Below are 23,506 nucleotides of genomic sequence, written 5' to 3'. Positions count from 1 at the left end.
GAGAACAAACTAGTAGGTACCAGTGAGGAGAAGGGAAAGGGGCAATGTAGGTGTGGGAAGCGGGAGGTACAAACTATTGGGTGTAAGATAGGTTCAATGATGTATTGTACAACATGAGGGAATATAGCCAATATTTTGTAATAACTGTAATAAATGGCACACACACACACACACACACAAGTCGCTCAGTCGTGTCCGACTCTTTGCGACCCCATGGATTGTAGCCCACCAGGCTCCTCGGTCCATGGGATTTTCCAGGCATGAATACTGGAGTGGGTTGCAGTTTCCTTCTCCAGGGGATCTTCCTGACCCAGGGATTGAACCCAGGTCTCTCACATTGTAGGCAGACGCTTTACCATCTTAGCTACCAGGGAAGTCCATCAAAAACACAGAAGAGTAGTAGTAAGTTTCAAAAGGATGTCAGTTGAAATCTTTTATAGATGAAATCTACTTCCTAGAAGTCAACTCGCCAATTATACGCACAGCTGGAGACAAGAGGCTGCAAAAAAAGTCCAACTGGAAAATATCTCGGGTACCAAGTACAAACGGCAAGTAACTTTTAAAACTTGTATAATTTTTTTTACGTTAAAATTTTTTAAAAATCTTCTGACTCCATCATGCTGCCTACTCCTCTGTGAGATGCCTGAGGAGTACATGTAGCATATAGGAGACGTTGGAAAAACACACACTTCATTCTGTCTAGAGCTATGGCCTCAAATCTTTATATGGTCCCAGATTAAACTGGGCTGGACCATACGTGAATGAAGATGACTCTTTATGTACCTGACCTTCATCCTAGCCTAGGGCCCAGATGAGTATTAAGAAGAGTGATTGGTCTTGACTCCTCCCTTTTCACCATCCTCAGGTCTTAAACTCTGATAGTGAGAAGACTGATAAAGAGAAAATGTTACGAAACTGTCTTCTGTGCTCTGGACACTAATTCTATGCTCACTTGGCTTTACAGGAAAAGAAATGGCAAGGAGTGGATGGCTTGTCTTACAACAATTTTCACATGTGAGCACATCTGAAGCTTGAAATTGTACTTCATTGTTTCCAGCACCCAAAACTCAGGTTGCTGCTAAGTCACTTCAGTCGTGTCCAATTCTGTGCGACCCCACAGACGGCAGCCCACCAGGCTCCCCTGTCCCTGGGATTCTCCAGGCAAGAACACTGGAGTGGGTTGCCATTTCCTTCTCCAATGCATGAAAGTGAAAAGTGAAAGTGAAGTCGCTCAGTTGTGTCCGAATCCTAGCAACCCCATGGACTGCAGCCTGCCAGGCTCCTCCGTCCATGGGATTTTCCAGGCAAGAGTACTGGAGTGGGGTGCCATTGCCTTCTCCAAAACTCAGGTTATGTGTCCTTTACCCTTCTTAGAGTTGTTTCTTCTAGAAGATGGAATTGTTGAGGGGAATATTCAACCTTTCCCAGCGGTTAGAGTGTGCTACTAATAATAATTAGGACTAAAAGTGAAGAATAATTAGACACATCTTGTTGTACTTACTCTTCTTACTTCAGGGACACAAATCCTATCTAACTCTTCACTGACTTGGAACATATAAAGTAGCAGGAATTAAAAATTTCAAGTTCTATCTTCATTTTCATCACCTAGTTGTTTCTATAAAATCATTAATTAATTTTTTGGATATAGAAAAATATACCACCAAATGATACATATTTGGAAAAATGTCAATTTGTTAATTATCTTGTCTAGCTTTTGAAGATCTAGTTCTGCAGCCAATTTAGTATTCAAAATAAACACATTATATAACTGCTTATAAATAAGAAAGATTATGATAAATATTGTAAGTGATGTAGAGAGGATATGAAATACATGTTAGAAAGAGGAGCTACTATTCTGAGAGAGAAGGAATTGCTACATGGAAAAGGGAGTGTTAGGTAGGTAGAATAGGGAAAAGGAGTCCAAAATGGTGGTGGCTAAAAGACAAGGAAAGTCCGAGGACCAGAGTGAAGACTTCAGGCAGAACAAACAGAACAAACAGCACTCCTGGCTAAGCCCAATTTGCATAGGGCAGGCCCAGGTGGAGGAAAAAACATATAAAAGGAGGAGCCAAAGCGCTTTCTCTCGGACTCTCTCTCCCACGTGCGTGTGCGCACTCTTTCTCTCTCTCTCTCTCTCTCCCCTTCCCTCCCCACGCACTCCTCCATTCTCTTCTCTTCAGTCTTGGATTCTCCTGCTATCTTATAAATAAAATGGAGCTGTAACACTGATTTGCCTAAGAGCTGTAATGCGGTTTGTCCAAGACCCGAGAGCTGTGATGCGCCAAGGGCTTTAATGTCCGTTGCTCCAAATCTTTGTTGTGAAGAGACAAAGAACCGAGGAGCATACACTTGCATGACAGGAGGATTTAAAGAGAGACTTGAAATATATGTAATCTCTCAACAGTTGAAATTCACAAATATAGTTTAATCCAGTAAGTATCAATATGTGATTTGAGGACCAATAATATCAGCATCACTTGAGAAATTGTTAGAAATGCAAATTATCAAATCCTACCCTAGATGTGATGAATTGTGAACTCTGGTGATAGGACCCTGAAATTTGTAATTTATCAACTCTCCATGTGACTCTGATGCCTGCTAGAGTTTGAAGACCACTGAATTAATCAATCAATAAGCTTAAATCTATCAATTGGCTTAAGGTGCTAAATAGACACTTGAGGAATAGAAGTAATTGTAAAGTATAGTTCTTATCATAAAACATTCCAATAGAATTAGAATAGTCATTTTAGTAGGCAACTATTAATATAAAAGAAACCTAGCAACACAAAGTCATTGATAGGGCCCAAAGGATTCACGGTGACAGATAGAGATAATGGAGACATGGCCTCAGGGGGATTGTAGTAATAAACATCTCTTCAGCTTTGTCAACATGGACATTATCATTTCCTTGGTCCAGATGGCAATCAGTTTTGATAAATCAGGAAAGATACTATATCAAGAAACCAGAAATAAGGAAAAATAAAGCTAAAAATAAGAATACAATCCAGTTCATAAACCAAGATTCAGGAAATCATAAAACAAGCACAAATGGCCACTTTATTATTTTCCTTTGAGTTTTTTAAGCTTCCTGGATAAATTTATAGTTTTCATTAATTTTGGAAAATTTTAGCCATTGTTTCTTCAAACATTTTTTTTCTCTTCCATCTTCCTCTTAGGACTCCAATTACAAGTATGCTAGACTGCTTGAAGTTGTTAATGCTTGATATGGTCACTGAGCTCTCTTTTGCTTTTCTTAGTCTTTTTCTTTCTCTTGTGCTTCAGTTTGTATAGTTTCTATTACTATGTCTTCATTCATTGATATTTTCTTCTGCAATATCTACTTCTATTAATTCCATCCAATGAAATTTTCATTTCAGATATTGTATATTCATGTGTGGAAGTTCCATTTGGTCTTTCTTACCTCTTCCATTTCTCTTCTCATTATATTTATGTTTTCCTCTTTAAATATATGAACCTATATATTAAAGATGTTTAAATATCCTTGTTTGCAAATTCTGTCACCTCTCATTTCAGCATCTGTGTTTTTGTTCTGCTTATGAGTCACATTTTCCCACTTCTTAAGTCTAGTAATTATTTTACTGAATGCCAGGCATTGTTAATTTTATGTTGTTGAGGACTAAATTTTATAGTATACCTTTAAAGAGTATAGAAGGCAGTTAAGTAACATGAAGATCATTTTAATGCTTTTGAGGCTTGTTTTTAAGCTTCTTTTAGTTCCACTACCTGTCTCTTGAGGAACCTGTATACAGCTCAGGAAGCAACAGTTAAAACTGGACATGAAACAACAGACTGGTACCAAATAGGAAAAGGAGTACATCAAGGCTGTATATTGTCACCCTGCTTATTTAACTCATATGCAGAGTACATCATGAGAAATGCTGGGCTGGAAGAAGCACAAGGTTGAATCAAGATTGCCAGGAGAAATATCAATAACCTCAGATATGCAGATGACACCACCCTTATGGCAGAAAGTGAAGAGGAACTAAAAAGCCTCTTGATGAAAGTGAAAGAAGAGAGTGAAAAAGTTGGCTTAAAGCTAAACATTATGAAAACGAAGATCATGGCATCTGGTCCCATCACTTCATGGGAAATAGATGGGGAAACAGTGGAAACAGTGTCAGACTTTATTTTGGGGGGCTCAAAAATCACTGCAGATGGTGAATGCAGCCATGAAATTAAAAGACACTTACTCCTCAGAAGGAAAATTATGACCAACCTGGACAGCATATTCAAAAGCAGAGCATTACTTTGCCAACAAAGGTCCGTCTAGTCAAGGCTATGGTTTTTCCAGTGGTCATGTATGGATGTGAGAGTTGGACTGTGAAGAAAGCTGAGCGCTAACGAACTGATGCTTTTGAACTGTGGTGTGGAGAAGACTCCAGAGAGTTCCTTGGACTGCAAGGAGATCCAACCAGTCCATCCTAAAGGAGATCAGTCCTGGGTGTTCATTGTAAGGATTGATGTTGAAGTTGAAACTCCAGTACTTTGGCCACCTCATGCGAAGAGTTGACTCATTGGAAAAGACTCTGATGCTGGGAGGGATTGGGGGCAGGAGGAGGAGGGGACGACAGAGGATGAGATGGCTGGATGGCATCACTGACTCGATGGACGTGAGTCTGAGTGAACTCCGGGAGTTGGTGATGGACAGGGAGGCCTGGCGTGCTGCGATTCATGGGGTCGCAAAGAGTCAGACACGACTGAGCGACTGAACTGAACTGAACTTCGGAGTAGATAAATTGTTTCCCACTGAACCCTGGTTGATTTTAAAGCTGCCCTGACCCCAGGTGACTGGGCATTCCATATACACTGACATTAATAAATAATTGCTATAGACATTAAGTGCTTCTGAAGGAATGTCTAGTTTATTTTCCTTATCATCAAGTCAGATAAAATGCAGCATTTGCATTATCTAGTAGATAGTTTCTGTTCTTTTTGAGAGTGGCCTTTTTATTATATGAGTAATATAGCAATAACCTCAGATACGCAGATGACACAATCCTTATGGCAGAAAGTGAAGAGGAACTAAAAACCCTCTTGATGAAAGTGAAAGAGGAGAGTGAAAAAGTTGGCTTAAAGCTCCGCATTACAGAAACTAAGATCATGGCATCTAGTCCCATCATTTCATGGGAAATAGATGGGGAAATAGTGGAAACAGTGTCAGACTTTATTTTTCTGGGCTCCAAAATCACTGCAGATGGTGACTGCAGCCATGAAATTAAAAGACGCTTATTCCTTGGAAGAAAAGTTATGACCAACCCAGACAGAATATTAAAAAGCAGAGACATTACTTTGCCAACAGGTCTATCTAGTCAAGGCTATTGTTTTTCCAGTGGTCATGTATGGATGTGAGAGTTGGACTGTGAAGAAAGCTGAGCGCCAAAGAATTGATGCTTTTGAACTGTGGTGTTGGAGAAGACTCTTGAGAGTCCCTTGGACTGCAAGGAGATCCAACCAGTCCATTCTAAAGGAGATCAGCCCTGGGTGTTCCTTGGAAGGAATGATGCTAAAGCTGAAACTCCAGTACTTTGGCCACCCATGCAAAGAGTTGACTCATTGGAAAAGACTCTGATGCTGGGAGGGATTGGGGGCAGGAGGAGGAGGGGACGACAGAGGATGAGATGGCTGGATGGCATCACTGACTCGATGGACGTGAGTCTGAGTGAACTCCGGGAGTTGGTGATGGACAGGGAGGCCTGGTGTGCTGCGATTCATGAGGTCGCAAAGAGTCAGACATGACTGAGCAACTGAACTGAACTGAATATATGCTTTATTATAAAAATTCAAACAATTCAGATATATACTAAGCAGAGTAAAAACAAAATCTCTTCACTGTACCTCATCTACTATTAACAGTTTGGTGTTTATATCTCCCTATCATTAAAATAGATATCTATCACTTTCCAGTCCCACTGAAGTACCAGTGACAGGACTTTTCTTGCTATAACACCATTGCCTCTCTATTTTGGAGGACTTACCAGAGTCTTGGGCTATTGTCAAAAAAATAAAAAAAAAAAATCCACAAGGTGTAGTTAGGATGGGATCAAGAAAAGCTCAGAGTCTAGTGCTACAAGAGCAGCAGTGAGCACCACAAGCAGATCTTAAAGGAAAGTTTTGGCTCACAATGAAGAGTTGACATGGTTCCTTAGCAGAGTTATATATTCACTTTACTAGTGACAGATGTTTGCTGGAACAGATTCAGCTTTTATTTGGCTCCCTGACAGTGGCCTCCAATAGAATACTTTGTGCCCCTCAATGCTGATTCCCTGATACCACCCATATACCCTGAGGCCCTGCTTTTTGTTTCTAGATAATGATCACTTCCAAGGGCTTTTCTATACTCCCACAAGCACACTCCCTCCTATTCTAATCTTCCCATACTGCATAGACAGTGTCCTTTCTTCTATTTGCTTTGTAAGCTTTGTACCATCACCAACTCTGCTTTCCAAAGGGACTTTCCTTTTGTCTCTCCACAGACAGTTTAGAAGTAAAAACAAAATGAGATAAAACAGCAAAAGTATATATTAATTTTTTTTCCCTTTTAATTCTTGCTATAACTATGCTAACTTACCTCTCTAAGCCATACAGGTGACTGTGACAAGAGAAAGGGCCAGGAAGTTCAGGAAGTGAAAGCAAGGAAGAAACAGCACAAAGATAAATTTCAAGGTCATATTCTGCATCCTTACAGGCCACTACATATAGAAATGCTTCATAATATTAATGTATTATACTGTGTAAATTAACATAAGATAGTAAACCAGTCTCTTTTTCATATAGGAAAATCTTTATTTGATAAATATAATTTTTTGAACCAGGCTCTTATTGATGCACACAATTAAAGAAAAACACCTTGTATCTGCTCATACTTTGAATGAATTTATTTCTGTAAGAATATTCCTGAAAGTAGAAATTCTGGATCAAAGCATATGTACTATTTAAATTTAAAAGATAATAGCGAACTGCCTTTCAGAAAGATTTACCAATCTACATGTTTAGAAACGTTTATGAGATTGTCAGCACTAGCTATCAACAATCAAATCAATATTTGTGAATCTAATAGGTCTAAATTAGATTTTAAAATCTATTTTTAAAAGTCTTATTCCTATGATTAACATGTTGAAGATATTTTCATATGTGTAAGAGTAATTCATACTTCTTCCATGAATTGTCTGTTCATATCCTTCGCATAAATTTGATTTTGCTTTTTTTTTTTTTTTTGCTTAGTGATTTGTAGTAGCTCATTTGTGTACAGATATTAACCCTTGAGATGTTACATATGGCCTACGTACCCACATATTTTTTTCTAGTTTGATATTAGTATTTTAGCATAATTTACAAAGTTGTTTTTTTTTTTTTTGCTATGCATGCAGAGATCAATCTATTCAACAAATATTTGTTGAACCCCTACTATGTGCCAACCACTCATCTGAGTTATAGGGATATAGTGGTGATAAAGACAGACAAGATACTTCCCTGGTGGTCCAGTGGTTAAGAATCTGCCTTTCCATGTAGGAGATGTGGGCTCAATCCCTGGTCAGGGAACTAAGATCCAACTAACCCCATGCACCGCAACTACTGAGCTCACATGCTACAACTAAAGAGCCCACATGCCACAATAAAGATCCCATGTGCTGTGACTAAGATCTAATGCAACCTAATAAAGAAATGAATATTAAAAAAAGAAAAAGACAAGTTCCCTGCACTCAGGGTGCTTACTAATGGAGAATCAGGAAAGTAAAATAGATGTACAGACTTTAGTTGTATGATGGTGAAAATAAACTTGTCTTCCCTGATAGCTTAGCTGGTAAAGAATCCACCTGCAGTATGGAAGACCTGGGTTCAATCTTTGGGTTGGCAAGATCCCCTGGAGAAGGGAACAGCTACCCACTCCAGTATTCTGGCCTGGAGAATTCCATGGACTGCATAGTCCATAGGGGGGGCAAAGATCTGGACACAACTGAGCAACTTTCACTTTCACTTTGTTTCATATGGGAGCGAATGGTCAGATGAGGTCTTTCTGGGAAATGACATTTGAGGTAAGACCTGAAAGATGAAAATGAGACAAATAGATAAACCACATAGGCAGTGGAGGAGAGCTTTTGGGTTAGGAAAAGTTGTGGTGGGATGGGGTTGGGGGAAACAGCAATCCAAAGGATCAAAAGCAGGAAAGGGTGTAGTGTATTCAAGGACAAAATGAAAAGTATGATCACTGAGACTAGTGAGGTACAGGGAAAATAATATGAATGAGGCTGGAGAGGAGGAGTGGGGAGGGGCAAATGAAACAACATCTTATTTTATTCCAAGAGTGAGAGCCACTGAAGAGTTCTAGGTATGGACTGGTATAATTCAATTTATGTTGTTAAAGCTCATTTGTCCTAGCTATGTAGGGAAAAAATTGGCACGGGGAGAAAGTACAAACAGAAAAAAGAGTTAAGCAACTATCGTACTAGTCTAGACTACAAAAGATAGTAGCTTAGATTACGCTGTTAGCCATGGAGAGGAAATCAAGAAGGAAGAGTAACTCTTAGGCAATCAAATTTGCTCTTCTATCACTTCTCCACACATATCTTCATCTTCATTTAGTTTTTGCTCATCCTTTCTGGTATGAAAAAATAAGGTACCTCATCTCTTTTGTAAGATCAACCTCTCAAGATACAGCAAAAAATACTCAAGAAGCCTTTCTTGGATAAACAAAAAGATTCTACTGTATACCACAGGAAACTATATTCAATATCCTCTGATAAGCCATAATGGAAAATAGAATGAAAAATAATTTTGTTGTTGTTCAGCTGTTCTGTCTTGTCCAACTCTTTGTGACCCCATGGATTGCAGCATGCCAGGGTTGCCTGTCCTTCACCATCTCCCAGAGCATACTGAAACTCATGTCCATTGACTCAGTGATGCCATCCAACCATCTCGTCCTCTGTCATCCCCTTCTCCTCCTGCCTTCTGTCTTTCCCAGCATCAGGGTCTTTTCCAGTGAGTCAGTTAACATCAGGTGGCCAAAGTATTGCAGCCTCAGCATCAGTCCTTCCAATGAATATTCAGGGTTGATTTTCTTTAGGATTAACTAGTTTGATCTTGTTGTCCAAGACCCTCAAGAGTCTTCTCCAGCACCACTCAAAGGCATCAATTCTTTAGGGCTCAGCCTTCTTTATGGTTCAACTCTCACATCAATTCATGACTACTGCAAAAACCATAGCTTCGACTATATGGACCTTTCTTGGCAAAGTAATGTCTCTGCATTTTAATATGCTGTTTAGGTTTTTCATATCTTTTCTTCCAAGGAGTAAGCATCTTTTAATTTCATGGCTGCAGTCACTGTCCGCAGTGATTTTGGAGCTCAACAACAACAAAAAATAGTCTTTCACTGTTTGTATTGTTTCCCCATCTATTTCCCATGAAATGATAGGGCTGGATGTCACAATCTTTTTTTTTTTTAATGTTGAGCAAGAGGCTCTCTAGTTCCTCTTTGCTTTCTGTCATAAGGGTGGTGTCATCTGCATATCTGAGGTTATTGATATTTATCCTGGCAATCTTGATTCCAGTTTTTGATTCATCCAGCCTTGCATTTTGCACGGTGTGCTCTCACAGAAGTTAAATAAACAGGGTGACAATATACAGCTTTGACACACTCTTTTCCCAATTTTGAACCAGTCTGTTGTTCCATGTTCGGTTCTAACTGTTGCTTCTTGACCTGCATACAGATTTCTCAGGAGGCAGGTAAGGTGGTCTGATATTCCTATCTGTTTATGATTTTCCACAGTTTGTTGTAATGCACACAGTCAAAGGCTTTAGTGTAGTTACTAAAGCAGAAGTAGATGTTTTTCTGGAGTTCTCTTGCTTTTTCTATGATCCAAAGGATGTTGGCAATTTGATCTCTGGTTCCTCTGCCTCTTCTAATTCCAATTTGTACATCTGGAAGTTGTTGGTTCACATACTATTGAAGCCTAGCTTGGAGAATATTGAGCATGACCTTGCTAGTATGTGAAATGAGTGCAATTGTGCAGTAGTTTGAACATTCTTTGACATTGCCCTCTTTGGCATTGGAATGAAAACTGATATTTTTCAGTCCTGTGGCCACTGCTGAATTTTCCAAATTTGCTGGTATATTGAGTGCAGCACTTTAACAGCATTATGTGGGATCTGATTACAGAACTACCTCAGGACTGGGGAAACAGAGACTCTTGGAGGGCATAAACAAAACCTCATGCATACCAGGACCCAGGAGAAAGGAGCACTGACCCTACAAGAGACTGAGACAGGCTTGCCTGTGAGTGTTTGGGAGTCTCCAGTGGAGGCGTGGGATGACAGTGGCCTGTCCTGGGGTCAGGGACGCTGACTGAAGCAGTCCTGGGAGGCCTGTCACACTGGCAGAAGTCCTTTTGGAGGAGTTTGGTTTCAGGCCAAATTACAGGGATGGAACACAGCCCCACCCATCAGCAGAATATTGGATTTACAAATCCGATCATGGACTTGCCCAATAGAGCAGGATCCATTCTCCCCACAGGAAGATCCATTCCTTCCCATCAGGAAGCTTCCACAAGCCTCTTATCCTCAATCATCATAAGAGAGACATAATGAAAACCACAATCACAGAAAAATAGCCAAACTGATAACAGGGATCAGAGCCTTGTCTAACTCAATGAAACTATGAGCTAAGCTCTCTAGGGCCATCTAAAACAGATGGATCATAGTGGAGAATTCTAAACAAACATGGTCCACTGGAGAAGGGAATGGCAAACGACTTCAATATTCTTGCCTTGAGAACCCCATGAACAGTATGAAAAAGCAAAAAGATATGACACTGAATGATGAACTCCCCAGGTAGGTAGGTGCCCAAAATGCTACTGGAGAAGAGCAGAGAAATAGCTCCAGAAGGAATGAAGAGGCTGAAACAAAGTAGAAACAATGCCCATTTGTGGATGAGTCTGGTGGTGAAAGTAAAGTCTGATGCTGTAAAGAACAATATTGTATAGGAACCTGGAATTTTAGGTCTATCAATCAAGGTAAATTGAAAGTGGTCAAACCAGTGATGGCAAGAATGAACATGAACATTTTAGGAATCAGTGAACTAAAATGGACAGGAATGGGCAAATTTAATTCAGATGACCATTATATCTACTACTATGGGCAAGAATTCCTTAGAAGAAATGGAGTAGCTCTCATACTCAACAGAAGAGTCTGAAATGCAGTACTTGGGTGCAATCTCAAAAATGACAGAATGATCTCTGTTCGTTTCCAGGGAAAACCATTCACTATCACAGTAATCCAAGTCGATGGCCCAGCCACTAATGCCAAAGAAGCTGAAGTTGAACAGCTCTATGAAGACCTAAAAGACCTTCTAGAACTAACACCAAAAAAAGATGTCCTTTTAATCATAGGGGAATGGAATGCAAAAGTAGGAAGTCAAGAGATACCTGGAGTAACAAGTTTGGCCTTGGAGTACAAAATGAAGCAGGGCAGAGGCTAACAGAGTTTTGCCAAGAGAACACCCTGGTCACAGCAAACACCATCTTCCAACACCACAAGAGAAGACTCTACACATGAACATCACCAGATGGTCAATACCAAAATCAGATTCGTTATACTCTTTACAATTGAAGCTGGAGAAGCGCTATACAGTCAGCAAAAACAAGACTTGGTGCTACTGTGGCTCAGATCATGAATTCCCTATTGCAAAATTCAGACTTAAATTGAAGTTAGGGTAAACCACTAGACCATTCAGGTATGACCTAAATCAAATCCCTTACAATTATAAAGTGCAAGTGACAAATAGATTCAAGAGACTACATCTGATAGATAAAGGGCCTGAAGAACTCTGGATGGAGGTTCATAACATTGTACAGAAGCAGTGATCAAAACCATTCCCAAGAAAAAGATATGCAGAAGGACAAAATAGTTGTCTGAGAAGGCCTTACAGATAGCTGAGAAAAGAAGAGAAGCTAAAGGCAAAGGAGAGAAGGAAAGATATACCCATCTGAATGCAGAGTTCCAAATAATAGCAAGGAGAGATCAGAAAACCTCCCTCAGTGATCAGTGCAAAAAATAGAGGAAAACAAGAATGGGAAAGACTAGAGATCTCTTCAAGAAAATTAGAGATGACAAGGGAATATTTCATGCATAGATGAGCACAATAAAGGACAGAAAAGGTATGGATCTATCAGAAGCAGAAGATATTAAGAAGAGGTGGCAAGAATACACAGAGGAACTATATAAAAAAGATCTTAATGACCTGGAACACCATGATGGTGTGATCACTCACCTAGAGCCAGACATTCTGGAGTGTGAAGTCAAATGGGCCTTAAGAAGTATCACTGTGAACAAAGCTAGTGGATATGATGGAATTACAACTGAAAAAGTATATATATATATGTGTGTATGTATATATATATATATATATATATATATATATTGATGGAGAAGGCAATGGCACCCCACTCCAGTACTCTTGCCTGGAAAATCCTATGGACAGAGGAGCCTGGTAGGCTGCAGTCCATGGGGTCGCTAAGAGTCGGACACGACTGAGCGAATTCACTTTCACTTTTCACTTTCATGCATTGGAGAAGGAAATGGCAACCCACTCCAGTGTTCTTGCCTGGAGAATCCCAGGGACAGGGGAGCCTGGTGGGCTGCCGTCTATGGAGTCGCACAGAGTCGGACACGACTGAAGCGACTTAGCAGCAGCATATATATCTGAATCACTTTGCTGTACAGCAGAAATTAACACAACATTTTCAATCGAGTATACTTCAATTAAAATATAATATTATGAGGAAAAATTAAATTAAAAAGGAAAAAAAGACACCTTATCTTGAACTTCTGACTGTGCTAAGTCACTAATATGTGCAAACCTCCACCAAAGCACTTAAGATTATATCCTAATTATATTCATTTATCTTTCTTTTAATTTGATCATAGGCTCCATGAGTAGGTGATTATGTCTTATGTCTTACTCATTTATATAACACAACACCTGTGTTAGCATCTGGTACATAGTAGGTCTTAATTATTTATTATACTTCAATTGATGGAGTAGGGTATTACATTTTACCTAAGGTGTATATGGAAACAATAATTTATTTTAATTTATTGATGTTATATATAAATAGCTTGTCTGCCAAAAAATACCTCGTCAACATCTCCTGGATCATAGACAAAGCAAGGGAATTACAGAAAAACATCTATTTCTGCTCCCTTGACTATGATAAAGGCTTTGACTGTGTGGATCACAACAAACTGTGGAAAATTCTTAAAGAGATAGGAATACCAGATTACCTTACCTGCCTTCTGAGAAAGCTGTATGTGGGACAAGAAGTAACAGTTAGAATTTATAATAGCCAGGACATGGAAGCAACCTAGATGTCCATCAGCAGATGAATGGATAAGAAAGCTGTGGTACATATACACAATGGAGTATTACTCAGCCATTAAAAAGAATACATTTGAATCAGTTCTAATGAGGTGGATGAAACTGGAGCCTATTATACAGAGTGAAGTAAGCCAGAAAGAAAAACACCAATACAGTATACTAATGCATATATATGGAATTTAGAAAGATGGTAACAATAACCCTGTGTACGAGACAGCAAAAGAGACACTGATGTATAGAACAGTCTTTTGGACTCTGTGGGAGAGGGAGAGGGTGGGATGATTTGGGAGAATGGCATTGAAATATGTATAATATCATATATGAAACGAGTCGCCAGTCTAGGTTCGATGCACGATACTGGATGCTTGGGGCTGGTGCACTGGGACGACCCAGAGGAATGGTATGGGGAGGGAGGAGGGAGGAGGGTTCAGGATGGGGAACACATGTATACCTGTGGCGGATTCATTTTGATATATAGCAAAACCAATACAACATTGTAAAGTTAAATAAAATTAAATTTTAAAAAAATTTAAAAAAAATAAAAAGAATTGGACATGGAACAATGGACTGGTTCCAAATTGGGAAAGGAGTACATCAAAGCTGTCACCCTGCTTATTTAACTTATATGCAGAATACATCATGTGAAATGCCAGGCTGGATGAATCACAAGCTGGAATCAAAATTGCCAGGAGAAATATCAACAACCTCAGATATACAGATTGATACCACTCATGGCAGAAAGTGAAGAGGAACTAAAGAGACTTTTGATGAGGGGTAAAGAGGAGAGTGAAAAAGCTGGCTTAAAACTCAACATTCATAAAACTAAGCATTTATTGATTAAGGTGTAGTTAGTGGTGCCCAAAACAATTACAATAATAACACCAAAGATCACTGACTGATCACCATAACAAATAAAAGAATTATTTTTAAAAAGTCTGAAATATTGTGAGAATTACAAAAATTCCCACACAGAGACATGAAATGATCAAATCCTGTTGGAACAATGGTGCCAATAGGCTTGCTCAATTCAGGGTTTGCCACAAACATTCAACTTGTAAAAAAGTGCTGTATCTGCAAAGAGTAATAAAGCACAATAAAATGAGGTATGCCGGCAGTTATGTTTTAATTTTATCTGTGGTTATTGCTCCTTTGAAGTTGTCTATAATTTTTAAAAATTGTTTTCTAAATCTACAAAAATAAAACACAAGCATATCCATGTAAAATGGAAACTAGATAATACAGAGAGTAAAAAGGTGAGTTATCTTTTCCTTTCCCTGAGATAGTAACTTTTGGCAGCCATTTCTCTATGCAGTTACATAGAGAATGTGTATATAGATAGATTATTTATAGATTTGCCTTTACATACAGTGTTATCCTAAACATATTACTCAATTTCTTTTTACTTAACAACATAGCAAATTCATTCTTCCATATCATTTCTTCCATACCACTACATAGAGAGACATATATTTTAAGGGTTTTATAATGGTCCTTTGTATGGATTAACAAAATATATTTAGCCAATAGTATCTTCATGCATATTTAGCTTTTCAGTTTCTTCTTATTACATATGATAATGCAATGAATATTCTTGTGCCCCATATTTCCATGTTTTAAGTCTACTTGATAGAGGCTAATGATTGTATGTTAAGCTTTTGTAATCCTATTTCTGTTCATCTCTCTTACTTTCAACATCATCATCAAGGGCTTAATGAATTTTATATCACTTTTTTTCCTACATCATGCTTTTTTATTTTGAACTTGTAAATGGATGCAGAGAGAAATTAGAATTTCGGTTTTATAAATGTAAATAAGCTCCAATTGTTTTATGAATTTCCAGTTACTATCAAAATTAACACTTAGAGGTAAATATTTTACATGTCTTTTATTTTACTGTTGTTTTTTAAAACATATTTTCCATGAGAGCATTTATTATTTTCATCTATTGTGTTTCTATTACTGCAGCTCCTTTTTTTGTAATTTATTTTTTAATTGAAGGATAAATGCTTTACAGAATTTTGTTTTCTGTCAAACTTCAACATGAATCAGCCATAGGTACACATATGTCCCTTCTCTCTTGAACCTTCCTCCCATCTCCCTCCCCATCCCACACCCTAGGTTGGTACAGAGCCCCTGTTTGAGTTCCCTGAGACATACAGGAAATTCCCATTGGATATCTATTTTACATACGGTAATATAAGTTTCCATGTTACTCTCTCCATACATCTCACCCTCTCCTCCCCTCCCCCCATGTCCATAATTTGGTTCCCTATGTCTCTTTCTCCATTGCTGCCCTGCAAATAAATTCTTTGGTACCAGTATTCTTCGGTATGCGTTAGAATATGATGTTTACCTTTCACTTCTGACATACTTCGCTCTGTATAGTAGGCTCTAGGTTCGTCTACCTCACTAGAACTGACTCAAACGCATTCCTTTTTATGGCTGAGTAATATTCCATTCTGTGTATGTACAACAACTTCTTTATGCGTTCAACTGTCAATGGACACCTAGTCTGCTATTCTAGCTATTCTGTTCTAGCTATTGTAAATAGTGCTGCAGTGAACATTGAGGTACATGTGTCTTTTTCAATTTTGGTTTCCTCAGGGTATATGCCTAGGAGTGGGATTGCTGGGTCATATGGTGGTTTTATTCCTAGTTTTTTAAGGAATCTCCATGCCACTTTCCATAGTGGCTGTTTTCAATTTACATTCCCATCAACAGGGCAAGAGGGTTCCCTTTCCCTCTTCAGCATTTATTGTTTGTAGACTTTTTGATGATGACCATTCTGACTGGTGTAAGGTGATATCTCATTGTAGTTTTGATTTGCATTTCTCCAATAATGAGCGATATTGAACATCTTTTCATGTGTTTGTTAGCCATCTGTATGTCTTTTTTGGAGAAATGTCTGTTTAGGTCTTTTTCACACTTTAGAATTGGGTTGTTTTTTTGGTATCAAGTTGTATGAGCTGCTTTTATAATTTGGAAATTAATCCTTTGTCAGTTGTTTCATTTGCTATTATTTCCCCCCATTCTGAGTGTTGTCTTTTCACCTTGTTTATCGTTTCCTTTGCCATGCAAAAGCTTTTAAAATTAATTAGGTTCCACTTGTTTACTTTTGTTTTTATTTCCATTACTCTAGGACATGGGTCATAGAGGATCTTGCTTTGATTTACGTCATCGAGTGTTCTGCCTATGTTTTCCTCTAAGAGTTTTATAGTTTCTGGTCTTACATTTAGGTCTTTAATCCATTTTGAGTTAATTTTTATGTATGGTATTAGGAAATGTTCTAATTTCATTGTTTTGCATGTAGATGTCCAGTTTACCCAGCACCACTTATTGAAGATGCTGTCTTTACCCCATTGTATATTCTTGCCTACTTTGTCAAAAATAAGGTCCCCATAGGTGCACGGGTTTATCTCTTGGCTTTCTACCTTGTTCCAATGGTCTATATTTCTGTTTTTGTGCCAGTATCATACTCTCTTGATGACTGTAGCTTTGTAGTATAATCTGAATTCAAGAAGGTTGCTTCCTCCAGCTTCATTCTTCTTTCTCAAGACTGCTTTGGCTATTCAGGGTCTTTTGTGTTTCCATATAAATTGTGAAATTTTTTGTTCTAGTTCTGTGAAAAATGCCACTGGTAATTTGATAGGGATCACATTGAATCTGTAGATTGCATTTGGTAGTATAGTCAGTTTCACCATATTGATTTTTCCTTCCCAGGAACATGGAATATATCTTTATCTGTTTATTTTATCTTGGATTCCTTTCATCTGTGTCTTAAAATTTTCTGAATACAGTTCTTTTATCTCCTTAGGTAGGTTTATTCCTAGATATTTTATTATTTTTTGTTGCAATGGTGAATGGGATTGATTCCTTAATTTCTTTCTCTGATTTTTCATTGTTAGTACATAGGAATGTACAAGTGATTTTTGTGTATTGATTTCGTATCCTGTGACTTTGCTAAACTCACTGATTAGCTCTAGTAATTTTTTGATAGCATGTTTAGGGTTTTCTATATGTAGTATCATGTCATGGGCAAACAGTGAGAGTTACTTCTTCTTCTCCAATCTGGATTCCTTTCATCTCTTTTTCTTCTCTGATTGCTGTAGCTACAACTTCCAAAACTATGTTGAATAACAGTGGTCAGAGTGGACACCGTTGTCTTGTTCTTGATCTTAGGGGGAATGCTTGCAGTTTTTAACCATTGAAAATAATATTTCCTGTGGGCTTATCATATATGGTCTTTACTATGTTAAGGTAGGTTCCTTCTATGCCCATTTTTTTTGAAGAATTTTAATCATAAATGGGTGCTGAATTTTGCCAAAGGCTTTTTCTGCATTTATTGAAAAGATCATATGGTTTTTATCTTTCAATTGGTTAATATGGTGTATCACACTGATTGATTTGTGTATATTGAAGAATCCTTGAATCCCTGGACTAAAACCAACTTGATCAGGTTGTATGAGCTTTTTAATATGTTGCTGAATTCTGTTTCCTAGAATTTTGTTGAGGACTTTTGCATCTATGTTCATCAGTGATATCGGCCTGTAGTTTTCTTTTTCTGTGTTGCCTTTGTCTGATTTTCATATCAGGGCGATGGTGGCCCCAAGAATGAGTTTGGTAGTTTTCCTTCCTCTGCAATGTTTTCAAACAATTTAATAAGGATAGTCATTATCTCCTCTCTAAATGTTTGATAGGATTCACCTATGAAACCATCTGGTCCCGGGCTTTTGTTTCTGGGGAGATTTTTAATCACAGTTTCGATTTCAGTGCTTGTAATTCAGTTGTTCATACTTTCTATTGTTTCCTGGTTCAGTCTCGGAAGATTGAACTTTTCTAAGAATCTGTCTATTTCATTAAAAAAAGAAAAGAATCCAAAAAGGAACTACAGAACAAGTCAAAATGTAAGAATAGTAAATATTTTTCCTGAGTCTCTGCTGTCAGTGTCCTTTCTCTTGCTGGGAGTCACAGTCCACCTCGCCTCCCTAGGAGGTCCTCCAACACTGCTCTGCTCTCTGGACCTGTCTTGGGGCAGCTCAGACTCTAATCTGGTCCTACTCCTGTGTGTTCTTGCCTCCAATGTTCACAGCTATCAGAACTAGTACGCTTTCTTTTGTGGGAGTTCTCAGTGTCTTTTTATATATTCCATAGACAGAGTCTGCCTAGATGAACATACGGATTTAATCTGTAGCTTGTACAGCTGGTAGGAAGGTTTTGGGTCTTCTTCCTTAGCCACACTGTCCCTGGGTTTCAACTGTGGTTTTATTTCCCCCTCTGCCTGTGAGTCGTCCACTGGAGTTTGCTCCTGAGGCTGCCCTGGAGGACTTGGGTCTGCCCCAGTGAGGGCCAGGTGTGAAGGTGGTGCAGCTGCTTGAGTCGCAGGGGCTCTGGCAGTACTGGGTACTCAGGGGAGTTGATGACTAGAGGAGCACAAAATATAGTGCTCTAGAAGGCTATGGCAACCCATTCCATTATTCTTTCCTGGAGAACCCCACTGATAGAGAAGCGTGATAGGTCACAGTCCACAGGGTCTCAAAGATTTGAACACTATGAAAGTGACCCCGTGTGCATAGATGCAAGACTTTTTTGCCTGTGGCAGCTCTGCCCCAGTGAGGGTTGAGCATGAAGGTGGCAAGGCTGCTGGGGTCGCGGGGATGCTGATGGCTCCAAGTATGCAGGACACAGACTGCCTAGCCACAGGAATTATGGTCCTATCAGAATCTTTTTTTGAGCCTCTGGTAGCTGGAAATCAAAAGGCCTCTTTCGCTAGTCTATCTCGATAGCTCCACCCATTCAGGCATTTAGAGGGCTCCCTTACCTGGGGTCCTTCTCTGTTGTTCGGCACATGAAGTACTCAGAGGGGCCCCCCTGGCTGGGGACCTAGTCTGTAAATCAGAATGTCCAGACACTTAAAGGGGCACTCTGGGTGGGGTCCTACTCTTTTGTTCCGCATGTCAGGTGCTTGATGGGTCAACCTCGCTATTGTTCAGCTGCCAGATGCTGGCTTGTAGGGAGAGAGAGGCTATGGTGATGACTCCACCCCCTATGCATGACTCAGCAGTATCACCTTGCTTCCCTGGCTGCCCGGCTTTCCTCCACCGGCTTTTCCCACCACAATCTCCTCCCTCACGTTCCCTTGGTCTGTCCCTCTGCAGTCAACAGCAGCATTTGCTCTGGGGTTGCTCCACAATCCCTATGGTCCAGCTCCCAACTGCTGCACCTTCTAGGGGACCTGCATCCCTGTCTGGGGTACATATGGCTGCGGCAAGGGCTGTCTGTTTCTCATTCCATTTACGCTGCCACAGATCAGCTGCTTCACTCTCAGCCTTAAATGTTTCTCCTCTGACCCAGACAATTGCCCCGATGTGGAGATTGGACCCCTGCTTCAGTTCCCCCACCTGCTGAGGGCAGGTCCAGTCGTACTAACACTCCTGTTTTCCCCCCAAGGTCCTTCATCCTACCAAATTTTGCATGGCTCAACATATTGTTTTCCAGTGGTCAGGTACTCCTGTCCACTCTTAGCTGGTGTCTGCAAGCACTTCTGTGTCTGAAGGTGTATTCCTGAAGTATCTGTGGACAGAAATATACTCCACGTTCACCTAATCCTCCCACATCTTGTTCATCCTTGGTATTATTTTTAGTGCACAAAATTCAGGACTAAAATACCTTCATTTGGATTTTTAAAATGAAGATAAACTTATTTTGCCCCACTAAATGTTTTTTCTTAAATTATATTTATCCAATATTGACAGCAGTTTTCTTTTTGGATGTGACTGTCATAAATATGTTATTCACTCACACATTTCTTTTTGGCATTTCTAGATGGCTGAGTTTTGGGAGTCTCTCTCATAAACAACACATGGCTGAGTGGGCTGCCCCTTTATTCAGTATCAGAATTCTCATCCTTCGTGAGTCTGTCTCCATGAACTTGGAAGGGAGGGTTAGGTCAGTAAAATAGCCCCATTCTCAAAAGAAGTCTGTAAGGAGTAGACATACCACCTCTTGCTATTTAAATAAGCCAAAACAAAAGAGTTTTAAAATCAGTTGAATCTAGCAATCCCACTCTTGGACATATATTCCGAGAAATCATAATTCAAAAAGATACATGTACCCCTATGTTCACAGCAGCACTATTCACAATAGCCAATGTGTGGAAATGACCTAAATACTCATGGACAGATAAATGGATAAAGAAGATGGAATACTACTCAGCCATAAAAAGAATGAAATAATGTCATTTGTAGCAACGTGGATGGACCTAGAGATTATCATGAGAAGTGAAGTACTTCAGGAAGAGCAAGACATATCATATGATATGACATATAAGAACTATGACATAGTCAAAACTATGACACGAATGAATTCATTTAGAAAGCAGATTTGTGGTTACCAAGAGGGAGGGGGGTTGGAGGAGGGTTGAAGTGAGAGTTTAGGATTAGCACATGCAAATACATACTATTATATGTAGACTGGATAAACAACCAGGTCCTACTGTATAGCAGAGGGAGCAATACACAAAATCCTATGATAAACCATAATGGAAAAGAATATGGAATGCATATATACATATAACTGAATCATTTTTGCTGTACAACAGTAATTAACACAATGTTGTAAATCAACTATATTACAATAAAATAAATTAAAAAAAAATCAATTGGCTAGAACTTGCCTGGTGGTACAGTGGATAAGATTCTACCTCCCAATGCAGGGGACACAAGTTTCATCCCTGATCTGGGAAGATACCACATGCCATGGAGCAATTAAGCTTGTGCACCACACATACTGACCCATGTGCCTAGAGCCTGTGCTCTGCAATAAGAGAAACCACCACAATGAGAAGCCTGCACACCGCAACTAGAGAGTAGCCCCCACTCGCCTCAACTAGAACAAGCCTTCATGCAGCAATGAAGACCCAGCCAACCAAAAATAAACAGAAAGCATTTTAAAACATCAGTTGGCTAAATTGCAGGAAATGACAGTAACATAGATTGAATCTGATCTAATCTGATTGAATCTGATCAGGCTTCGTGCTTTAGTAACTCCCTTCCCATCCCCAGGTAAGGCCATATATGCTAACACATAGAGGTAATATTTCCTAGAACCTTCCCCTTAACTTGGGCTTCCCTTGTGGCTCAGCTGGTAAAGAATCCGCCTGCAATGAGGGAGACATGGGTTCGATCCCTGGGTTGGGAAGATCCCCTGAAGAAGGGATAAAGCTACCCACTCCAGTATTCTGGCCTAGAGAATTCCATGGACTGTGTAGTCCATGGAGCCGCAAAGAGTCTGACACAACTGAGCGACTTTCACTTTCACTTTCTCCTTAACTTGCCTCTCATCGTGCTTGCTCTACCTTGGCAGCTTTTTGATTGCAGTCACATCAGTTAACTCCTGCTTCCTTACCTCTCTTCTCTGCTCCTTTGACTTGGCTCTCTAAATGAATTATTTGTTTCTCCAAACCAGCTTTGCTCCCATGGCTTCATGCTCTGCAAGCCATGGGCTAGATCTAACCTTCCTCCATGCCCATCTACAGCTTCAAGGAGGCCCCTTGGGTCTATGATCTTCAGCATAAAGATGATCTGATATAGGAAAAAATTCTGAAGTTTATAAACAATGCAAGAGATTTCAAACAGGAAATGATCATTTGTCTCTCCTGCTCTCTGATCCAGGCAGGACTATTATTGACTATATCACTAAACTACAATGTAAAAATGGCCCATCCCCCAACTTGGGACCTAGAACATGAGAAGTTTCACGTTTAGCTATTCCTCGGTACTACTCCTGAACTTCTCCACCTTTTGGAAGCTAGTTTATATCTTGTGGGTATGTCTGGCCCCTTCACTAGACTGAAAACACCTGTGTCATATCTACCTGTGTAATATAGACCTGGCCTAATAGAGTACTTTACGTGTGTAGGCACTCAATAATGTAAAATAGAGAAAAAATTAGTAAAACAAACAATCAGAAAAAAGAGACTCAAAAAGGGGGAAAAGATGACTCTTTCAGAACTGTGTTTATATAAAATTGGGATGTGATCAATTGAATGAGGATTTGTCTAGATTGGTTGGTTCTGGTAGTGATAGAAAAATAATTGTAAATATCTCTAATATGTGTGTAACCTTAATCATTTCTTTAGACTCTACTAACAAAGCTATGGAGAAGAGGGCCCAACAGTCCTGCCAGTCTCTCACCCTCCAATAGTTGCATCCCTCGCATGCTTTCCCCCTTCCAGTTGAAGGGGGTGGAGCAGAATCAACAGAGCCAGCAGAATGTGGCTCCCATGGTTTATATATGGCTAGTGGTGGTTTTCTTCCCCTTTACAGCATTTATCATCTCTGCCTCTGTCACTCCAGACCTGTGCCCTAGCAGAAACTACTGCTTCTGTCATACATCTGGATGTCCGCCATGATGTTGTAGCCTTAGCTGGTTTTCCATTCCATCCCGCAAGTCATTTCTGCCCTTACTTCTACATCAGTGTATTACTAAGCCACAAATAGCACTGCCTCGTGCTTTCAAGTTCTTAGGATGACTCTAATGCTAGAGCTCTTATCTATCAGAGCCAGCACCATCCCCCGATGCTGAGCCTCCAGCACAGCACAGACACACAAGGTTTTTACTGAACTACTCCTTCCTCTCTAACACAAATAACACATTATTTTTCTGATCAAAGCAGTTTACCTCAATAATAACTCCCCTCAAAGTTGGTTCTTTCCCATTTACCAAACTGAATTTTTATTCATAGGAGGGTTCTTATTCTCCCAAACCTCAGGGAGGGGTATTCTTGCTTAGGGCCAGATGTTCATTTCAACTTACCTAGTTATTATAGCTCATATCAGAGTCCTTAAACCCACACTTAAGTAAACCTTTGATGGCTCTGCCCTCCTGGGCATCTAGATATGCCTGGACATGCTTCCGTCCACAATGAGTACTTCTACAACTTAGCCTCTCACTGGAGGACTCCTGCTACACTTGAGTAGTGTTTTATAATTAAAAACAACAAATGAACTTGTGAGAACCAAATGAGTGCAAGCGTGTGAAAGTGCTTTGCAAATACAATGTATTATAGTTAATTCCTTATTATTTGTTTGTTTGCTTGCTTAATAGAAATCCATGTCC

This window comes from Bos grunniens, chromosome X (assembly GCF_055505025.1).
Source record: "Bos grunniens cultivar Pamir isolate PY7600 chromosome X, Bosgru_T2T1.0, whole genome shotgun sequence".
NCBI classification, from domain to species: domain Eukaryota; kingdom Metazoa; phylum Chordata; class Mammalia; order Artiodactyla; family Bovidae; genus Bos; species Bos grunniens.
This window is presented reverse-complemented; position numbering follows the sequence as displayed.